We start from the raw sequence: 10,029 nt of genomic DNA on the forward strand, positions 1-10,029 counted from the left end.
ACGATCATAAGTTGGACCAAAAAAGGTTAGACTTGATTCAAATATGATCAGCTCCTTAATAGTCATTTGAAAATAAGAAATAACAAAGATGCATAACCTTTGAAAAGAAAAGAGACCGATGGTCTTACTTTATTGCTTATCATGGTATATACAATGTTAAAGTATGTACATGATGAGAGCCGGTGGCTCAGGTGTAGTATGGCCGAAGTTGAGCAATGTTCCACGGCCAGCGGATCTCCTCCTCCACTTACGTGAGTCTTTGTGCTCTCAAACGTCAATGAGGTAATATGACCCGTTGTTTAAGTTCTTGCTGACCACAAAGGGTCCTTCCCAAGGTGGGGATAACTTGTGTGCATCTGACAAATCCTGGATGAGCCGGAGCACCAGGTTGCCTTCCTGAAAAGTCCTGGACTTAACCCGGCGGCTGTGATAACGGTGCATGTCCTGTTGATAAATTGCTGATCGAGCCGCTGCTAAGTCTCTTTCTTCATCTAACAAGTCGAGCGCATCCTGTCTGGCTTGTTCATTATTAGCTTCAACATAAGCTGCCACACGGGGCGAGTCATGACGGATGTCACTAGGCAACACTGCTTCTGCTCCATATACCATGAAAAAGGGTGTGTAACCTGTAGACCTGTTAGGTGTGGTGTTGATACTCCACAACACCGAGGGTAACTCCTCTACCCAACAACCCGGCGTTCGCTGTAAGGGAACCATAAGCCGGGGCTTGAACCTTTTAAAATTTCCTGATTTGCTCTCTCAACTTGACCATTAGATTGAGGATGAGCTACGGAAGAAACATCAAGCCGAATATGCTCACGTTGACAAAACTCCTCCATAGCCCCTTGGGATAAATTAGTGCCATTGTCAGTGATAATGCTGTGTGGAAAACCAAAACGGAAGATCACCTTTTTCATGAACTGAACCGCCGTGGCCGCATCACACTTACTCACTGGCTCCGCCTCAACCCACTTAGTGAATTTATCAACTGCCACTAAGAGATGTGTCTTTTTATCCTTAGACCTTTTGAAAGGTCCCACCATGTCAAGCCCCCAGACCGCAAATGGCCAAGTGATTAGAATCATCCGGAGCTCTTGAGCCGGCACATGTGCTCGTCGTGCGAACTTTTGACATCCATCACATCTGTTGACTAGATCCTCTGCATCAACGTGAACCGTTAACTAGTAAAAACCGTGACGAAAAGTCTTGGCCACCAGAGATTTTGACCCGGAGCACGAGGATCACCTCCGTTCCGAATATCCGGAGTTCTCTTAGTCCTAGATCTCGGGACGAGATCCTCTTGTAGTGGAGGAGAGTTGTAACACCCCATATGTAAAACTTCCATATTTGGCAATGTATCTAACCTTGTCATGATCAATCCCAAGTGGTTTCCTCCTTGTTGTTTTCATTTTGGGGTTTTGCTTTGTTTCATATTGCATTGTATTGCCATTTCTTGTCATATTCATTTTTTCCATTAATTGTTGCATCATGGCCTCATCATATGTTGCATTGTGCTTGGGGTTATTTTGCATATTCTCATCATCATGTGCATCTTCATGGTATAGCTCATTGCTTTGTGGCATGTTCTATGTAGATCCAAGCATAATCATCCCCCTTCACTCATTACCACCTCTCATTCTCTTTTCTTTCTTTTTTGCAAGTGCCATCTTACCCTCCTCCATAAATGTTCATATTCTCCCTATAAATCTTTCTACCTGTCCAAAACCTCTCCGCAAAATTTCATCCCATTTGGACTTGGTTTGGTTGGGGTAAAAAATGCCTCAAGTTTTAATCTAATTCAAACTTGGAATATTTTTCTTCCTCTAAAAGTTTCCAAACCATTTTTATAATTATGTGCATAAATCCAGGGTCATGTAGATATTTTCATATCTCTCAAACCCCTCTACAATCCCCTGTGCTTTTCTCTTTGATTTTCTGTCTGAAGAAAAGAAAGGAAAAAGAAAAGCAGCAGCAACACAACCCAGCAACAGCAGCAGCCACCCGGGCCTCGTCTACCAGGCGGCCTGTCTGGCCCCGCGCGCTAGCCAACCCACAGTCCAGGCATGCAAACCGCTCTCCCTTTCTCACCCACGCACCCGCTCGCCCCCCGCTAGAGCTCGTCCACGTGTCTAGCCCAACCCCACGAGTCAGCGAGGCCCTGTAGCTCCAACCCACTTTTCGTCCTCCTCTTGCCACGGCATGGGGACCGCGAGCTCGAGCGCGTCGCCGCTGCATCCCATCGCCTTGGCCCCCCTTTATAGCCACCTCCTTGTATAGGGAAACCCTAGGGTTTCCCTCTCCCAACCACCGCCACCGCCAGGTGCGTTTAGCCACCAAATCCACCAAGTTCGCAGCCTCCCGAGCGCATTTGGGAGCACGGGCTCGTCGGCGGCGTGCTCCTCGTCGACCCCCATCTTGCAAACAGTGTCCTTGTTCTTCCCCGTCGCCGACTACGTCCCCGTTGTTGACTACGGTAGCAGGAGCCCTCTGCAGCATGACCTCATCTTCTTCTTCGACTCCGGCCACCGTACCTGTTCGATCGCCGCCATCGTTGTCTCCATCCACTTCACACCAAGCCGAGCACCCCATCGTGTTGGTGGTGAGATTGCGCACCTCCCCATCCCCTTTTCCCTCTTGTTAGAGCGCTCTACCGTATGCTGCCATGAGCACTCGAACGCGCTGTAGTCAGACCTCGTCTCCGGTGAGTGCACTGGCCCCCTTTTGCTTGTTGCGCATGTTCGGCGTGTCCCCGCGTCGCAGTCGCTCGATCCGTGCTCGCTACCGCCCATTTAGCTCCTCCGCTTCGGCGCATCCATCCTCGCTATGCCGCCTCTATAGCACCTCGCCGCTGACGCCTCCGTTGTCGTCCTGTGCATTTTGTAACACCCGCGGGTGCAGGATCCTCTGGTCACCCCGATGCGCCCCTCCGTCGTTCTGATAGTCCACCGGAGGCAACTCCAGCGAGCCCCTCCACCGCTCTGTGCCCGCGTCGGCCCTCTCCTTTGCTTCCTCTGTTTTGGAAGCCAGCCACGCAACCACTGCCATGTGGGACCCCGTGGGACCCACTAGTCAGCGAGTCAGGGGCCAGGTCCCACCTGTCATCCCCTCTCCACTTTTTTCCTTTTCTTTTATTTATTCCCAGCGAATATTCCGTTTCAGGCAGACAAAATCTTTCCTATTCAGGCAAGTCCTATTCTGGACGTTCCATTTATGGAAGTTGCCTTTTCTGCATATTCCATATTAGGCAGTATTTGTTTTGCAAAATTGTTGGGATTTTTCTACTGCAACCTAGGCATATTATATATGGTTTTGGGGTAGAAAAATCCAAGTATTCCAGTGGTGGCATTAGTTTCTGCATTTGATCAAGTTTGTACACCTGCTATTTTACATCATGTTACTGTTGTCATTTATGGGAGATTAAATTCAAATATGCTATGTGATTGTTTAGCACATGTGTAGCTTCTTTTTCATGTCTACTTCATGCTAGATTTTATTCCATGCCATGAAGCGCACTGTGATGAGTGCCACAAGCTTGTAAACATGCCTACATGAATTTGTTTTGTCATGCCATGCATATTCTACCAAGTCTGAAATCAGTCATATCACTTGCCATGTTTGCATTGGTGCTATCATCTTTTCTGTAGATCTTTGGAACAAGTTCACTAAGGATGTTTTGTTAAGTGCATTTTGTTCTAACATTCCATGATCTTGTTTGCCATGATGTGTCCCTATAACATGTAGTTTACTAGCTCTAAACATTGCAACCTGATGTTGTTTCTATCGTGTCCAGTATTTTCACCAAGTCTGTAAAGCTGTTAGCATTTGCATTTTGCCATGATGTTTTAGTCATGCTCTAGTGGTTTCTAGCAGTAGCTCAGTAATAATGTTTTGTGGTGCTTGATATGTACTTCACTGCCATGCCTTTTTTTCATGTTTGGGTGTTGTAGCATGTTTAAACTATGCATCTAAGTGGCCATATTGTTGTTTTCAACAGATTGAGTTGCATCTTGTTTGGCTTGTCATTTTCAAACCATGCATCCATTTTCGGTGATCTTTATGTCGATTTCAACCGAAATCTATCAGTCAGTCCAGTGGCATGCTTGGGTTACCAAGATTGTGCCATGTTCATCGTTTCTCCTTCTGTCTCGTTTACACCCCTTCCGAAGCACCTCATATGCATTGCACATCTTATCTTGCATTCCATGACATGTCTTGCATCATGTTGCTTGCGCATTGCACCATGATTGTTTGTCGTTCTGTTGCTTGCGTTCTTGCTTTGGGTAGAGCCGCGAGACGAGTTTGTGTTCGAGGACCCTGTCGAGTATGTTCACGAGGAGCAAGGATTCGATACCTTTGAAAACATTGCAGGCAAGATGATCATTACCCCCGATATCACTTCTATCTTTGCTTGCTAGTTGTTCATTCTATCGCTATGTCGCTCTACCTACCACTTGTTTATCAAGCCTAACATATTGCCATGTCAAGCCTCTAACCCACCTTCCTAGCAGACCGTTGTTTGGGCATGTTACCGCTTTTGCTCAGCCCCTCTTATAGCGTTGCTAGTTGCAGGTGCCGTGCAGTTTGTTCCATGTTGGAACATGGATATGTTGGGATATCACAATATCTCTTATTTAATTAATGCATCTATATACTTGGTAAAGGGTGGAAGGCTTGGCCTTTTGCTCGGTGTTTTGTTCCACTCTTGCCGCCTTAGTTTCCGTCATACCGGTGTTATGTTCCTTGATTTTGCGTCCCTAACACGGTGAGGGTTTATGGGCCCCTGTTGGCAGTTCGCTTTGAATAAAACTTTTCCAGCAAGGCCCAACATTGGTTTTACCATTTGCCTAATAACAACTAAAATTTGCACATGGAGTGATTAACCCGAGGATTCTTAATCAACAACCCGGGCCAATGCTCCTCATGAGTGTTGGTCTAAACTAGAGTCGTGTGCAGCTTCCCCAGGGAAACTCGGGTCTCAGTTGTTGTACGCTGCGCTCATCCGATCATGGCCTAAGACAAGATACGTGCGGCTACTATCAGGGTGTCTACACGTCGGGAGGTCTTGCTGGTTTTGTTTTACCATTGTCGAAATGTCTTGTGCACCAGGATTCCGAGTCTGATCGTAGGGTCCCGAGATGGAGAATTGTCTCCGCAGATCGTGAGCTTGCCATGGGCTAAGTTGGGACACCCCTGCAGGGTTTAATCTTTCGGGAGCCATGCCCGCAGTTATGTGGCAGACGAGAGTTTTCAATATCCGGTTGTAGTGAACCTGAAACCAAACTCTTTCAAATACACCAGCCGCGTGTGTAACCGTGAAGGTCTCTTTTCAACGAGGTTCGAGAAGAGAACATGGTGGGGTTATGTTTGAACGTAAGTAGTTTAGGATCACTTCTTGATCATTACAAGATTATGACCGTTTGCGTAGCTTCTCATCTTATTCTTACATTCGTAAGTTAGACACCATACAATGCTTAGTGCTTGCTGCAACTCCACCTTATGTCCATACCTTACCTTTAAGTTTTGATAGTCTTGACACCATGGACAATAGGATTGCTGAGTCCCCGTGGTACATAGTATACTAAAAACATAGTTGTAGGTACCGATGAGACTAATGCATGTGATGCCACTGAGCTCAAGTGGGAGTTCGACGAAGACCTTGGCCGTTACCATGTTTCCTTTCCGGATGATCAGTAGTGGTGCCCAGTAGGGTCGATCGGGACTTAGCTTGGGTGGTTGTCTTTTATTCGTTTGACTTCGTCCGTAGCCGGACTCTGTGTTCATCTTGAATGATTGTATAACTTGATGATATTGTGTGACATTCTGGCGATTCTAAGCCAAATCTCATATTCTATCTATCCAGTACATGAGATGTGCAAAGATACAACCACTCTTGTGACCATACCAATATGCGCTTATGCCCCAAGTCGTGCCTCGACACGTATGGAGTATAGTCGCATATTGGGTGTTACAGTGTGCATCTAATCCTATAATGAAAAATTCCCACTAGTATATGAAAGTGACAACATAGGAGACACTACAAAAAAATACACTTCCGTGATGATACGTGTTTGTCACAGTAGGTCGCGTTTTTTGTCATGCATGTACATCCATGACAAATTTATGACAGAATCAAGATAGTCATACCTGTGCTGTCGTAGAAGTGTTCCATGACATTATCAAAATTATCATCACAGAAGTGTCCACTTCCATGACGATAAATCGCGCGTCATAGAAGTGCTTTCGTCAAGGGTGACCGACACGTGGCATCCACCATAACGGAACGCCGTTAAGCTATCGGGTCGGATTTTGGATTCCATAACATGTTAACAACCCCAACCAATGGGGATTTTCCACATATAAAATCATCATTGGCTGGAGGAGACACGTGTCAGGTCCGCATTGGCACAGGTGTCATTCATCCAATGGGCGAGACGCACCTATGATATGTTGACACGTGGACCGACCCATCAAGTTTAAATGGGCCGGCCCAACTGAAGGCCCACAAGATTTTGCGGACCCTAATGGGCCGGCCCAGCTAAAGGCCCATGAGATTTTGCGGACCATAATGGGCTAGCCCAGCTAAAGGCCCACAAGATTTTGCGGGCCATAATGGGCCGGCCCAGGTAAAGACCCAAAAGATTTGTGTGTGCCATAATGGGCCGGCCCAGGTAAAGGCCCACAAGATTCTTGCAGATCATAATGGGCCGGCCCAGCTAAAGGCCCACGAGATTTCGCCGACATTAATGGGCCGGCCCAGCTGTAGGCCCACAAGATTTTGAGGACCCTAGTAGGCCGGCCCATTAACTGGCTGCCATGTTTTGGGCCAAATGCCGGCCCATATTTAATCCGGTCCATTAATGGCTTGCCACGCTCCGGGCCTAATAGTGGCCCATATGAGATCCGGCCCGTTAAAACCCTACCACGTTCTGGGCCAAATTACGGCCCAGATCAGGTCCGGCCCTTTAAGAGGCTTTGGGCTCAATTATGGCCCATATCAGATTCGGCCCATCAACCGGACACTATGCTTTTGGGCCCACTTTCTAAAGGCCCACTTAGTAATTTGGCCTGATATTAGTTTTGGCCTGTTAAGGGCCCGTTTAACATTTTGGCCCTATATTAATTTCGGCCTGTTAAAAGCCCGTCATATAGTTGGGCCTAACTACGGCCCGGTTTGCATCCGGCTTGCTCGCAGCCTATATCTGATTGGGCCAAATAAGGACCGAGACAATTTTGGCCTGTTAAAAGCCCGTGATTTGATTCGCACAATCATGGGCCGGGGTTCATTTCGGGCTGCTGCCGGCCCGTGAGCTGTTCGCCATGTTTCGGGCCCAACGTACATCGTGATTGCATGACGGCCCGATTATGTACCGTAATTTTATGGTTTGGCTGGTTTACTGCGAAGACAGGATATATATACAGTAAAATAACTACAGCATCGTGAATAAGAAAAACCCTAGACTATACAATAAAGAAATTATGGTATATTACATCCACTGCGCATCAAAGTTCGCCACTATGATAATAAAGCACAAGCAGACAACAGATTACATACATTGGGCATTAAAGAACGCCACCAGTGCAAATAAACACGCTGACAAAATAATATACGAAACCGACAGCACTTCAATAGAGTTCAAGAAAGGTTAGCCCTGCTGGGGAGCTGCAGCGCAAGCAGCTGAGCAAGATGATGAGACTGCGCTTGTTCAACACTTATATCTTCCTCACTCTGAAAGATAAACAAGCAAACAGATGACAGGTTTTGCACATAAAAGTATCAGTGCTGACAATTCATCACATTTCTTACTGACGAATAAAGTGACACAGTTTAAAATTGCATTAACACAATATGGTATTGTTCAGGTCAAGACATGGAAGGAAATGACATTGTGAAGGAGTTGGCAGCTTCACGACACCACTGGATTACAGATCAAGAACTCATAAGTATCAATGGTTAGTGTGCTGTCAATTTATATCATTTCAGATTGGCAAATAAAGAGACGGTTTAAATAATAGTAGAATGATATGACATTGTTCATAGTTAAGACATTGCAGAATATGACATTGTGCTGTAGTGGGTAGGTGCACCACACCACTGGATTACGGATGAAGAACAGAAGCATACATGCAGTGCAAAAGAAGATCACTTGCTCTATATAGTTTAATTTACATGGTATGAAGAAGGAACTTGGTTGTACAACTGAAAACTTAAATTGAGAAAGGATAAACTTTTGCTTATGAACTACATAATAAACTTTAAACAAGCAATTTGATGCAAACACAAAAAATAAACAACTATTGCAGTCATGCCTAACCAAATATATACAACAAAGTTTGAAGGCTTGAGATGGACAAACTTACATTATTGGTGAAGACAGGCTCTATAAAGGCCTTGTCCATGCTGATGGGGGGGGGGAATTCAAGAAGTTTACCACAAAATCTTCTTCAAAAGCATTGCCTTTATTCTACATTTTGTTAAGAGTAAATATAGATGTGATAATATACGAAAAAATGGAGAATATTTAAGATAAGATGAAGAGTGATGCTACATAACCAAGTAGCTATAAATGTAAGTGCAGCGATACAGGCAAAAGGTACAGCCAAGAGCAATGCACAGCTAAACTTCTTCAGTACCAACCTTATGGTAAGAGTAAATATAGATCTGATGTGTAGAAAATGGAGGGCAAAGGAAAATAAGCTGCAGAGTGATGGTACATGAACAACTACCTGTCATTATAAGTACACTGACAAAGGACAGCATGTACTTACAAGAACAATGCAGAGCTAAAAAAAACATTGGCATTGGATATATTCTACACTAATGTAACCATTCATACAGATCAGATAATTTGGAGCAAACAATTGATAAGCAAGCTATCATGCATACTGCTGTCACATAATGAACCAGGTATGTATGCAAGTATAGTGATACAGGATAACAGGTACTAACAAGAGCAAAGCAGCGGGCAGCATATTTGCGATATCCTGTCGCTCTTGTCAAACCGGAATTCTTCTTCGAGCAGATTCCCTGCAAAAAAGATCCGTAAGGCACATGCGGAAAAGTAGAAGTTCAAATTGTCATGTGATTTCATAGACAGTACCTCATCCTGGGAACGAGACCAGTGCATAACGAGGTTTTTCCATTCAATGTCTTCTAAATTTAGCACATGAGACTTCACCGGAAATTCGTTTATAGACTTGCCATCAAAGTGTGATTTCCTCAGGTAACACCAATACTGCTGCAATGCTTCCTTGAAAAGCACAAGCAAGATTTGCCCATCATGACTATCCAGATTGACCGTCGCCTAGTTACAACAATGTAATGTAAATCATTAATGTGTTCAATCAGCAGAAAACAGGAAAATAATAACCATGAATAATAGCACTTACACGTAAGTTGGACAGGAAGATGTGAAAATGGTGTTTGTCTTCATAATAATCTTCCCATGATGGGAATATATGCACGTAGTCCCTAACAACATTGAAAGCATTGTCTTTTAAACTGGAAATAAATGGAATGGGGTTCCAATCTGCAGGAATTGGTTGTCTCTGTAGTTGGGATAGGTCTTCGGCTGGTGGACTTGCTGCACTTTTTGCTGGAGTGGGATTTCTCTATGGTACAGCTGGTGCTATGGCAAATGAAATCGGTAATTTATTTGTATAAGGAAATAGGTATTGCACGAGCACTAGCACCCATATCACACAAGCCATGATAACAATGATCTCCTATTTTAATAGAAATAACAGGCATGCCTACCACAGGTCTATGTTTATCTTTAGCACCAGGTTTAGCAATTCTAGCAGTCTCATCACAAAAGTAAATAACATGCCCATCAATATTATCAACCAAGAGATCTTTAACAATAGCAATATTATGTTCAACTTTAACTTGCTCAGGGGGTGCATAAGTTCTAATATTACTTCTACGAACCACAATTGAAGCTTTAGCATGATCCTTTATTCTAACAGGGAAAGGTGGTTTCTCAACATAAGCAGTAGGAACAATAGGATCATTATAAGTGATAGTCTTTT

The sequence above is a fragment of the Triticum aestivum genome, chromosome 2A (genome assembly GCF_018294505.1).
Source record: "Triticum aestivum cultivar Chinese Spring chromosome 2A, IWGSC CS RefSeq v2.1, whole genome shotgun sequence".
In the NCBI taxonomy this organism is placed as follows: Eukaryota; Viridiplantae; Streptophyta; class Magnoliopsida; order Poales; family Poaceae; genus Triticum; species Triticum aestivum.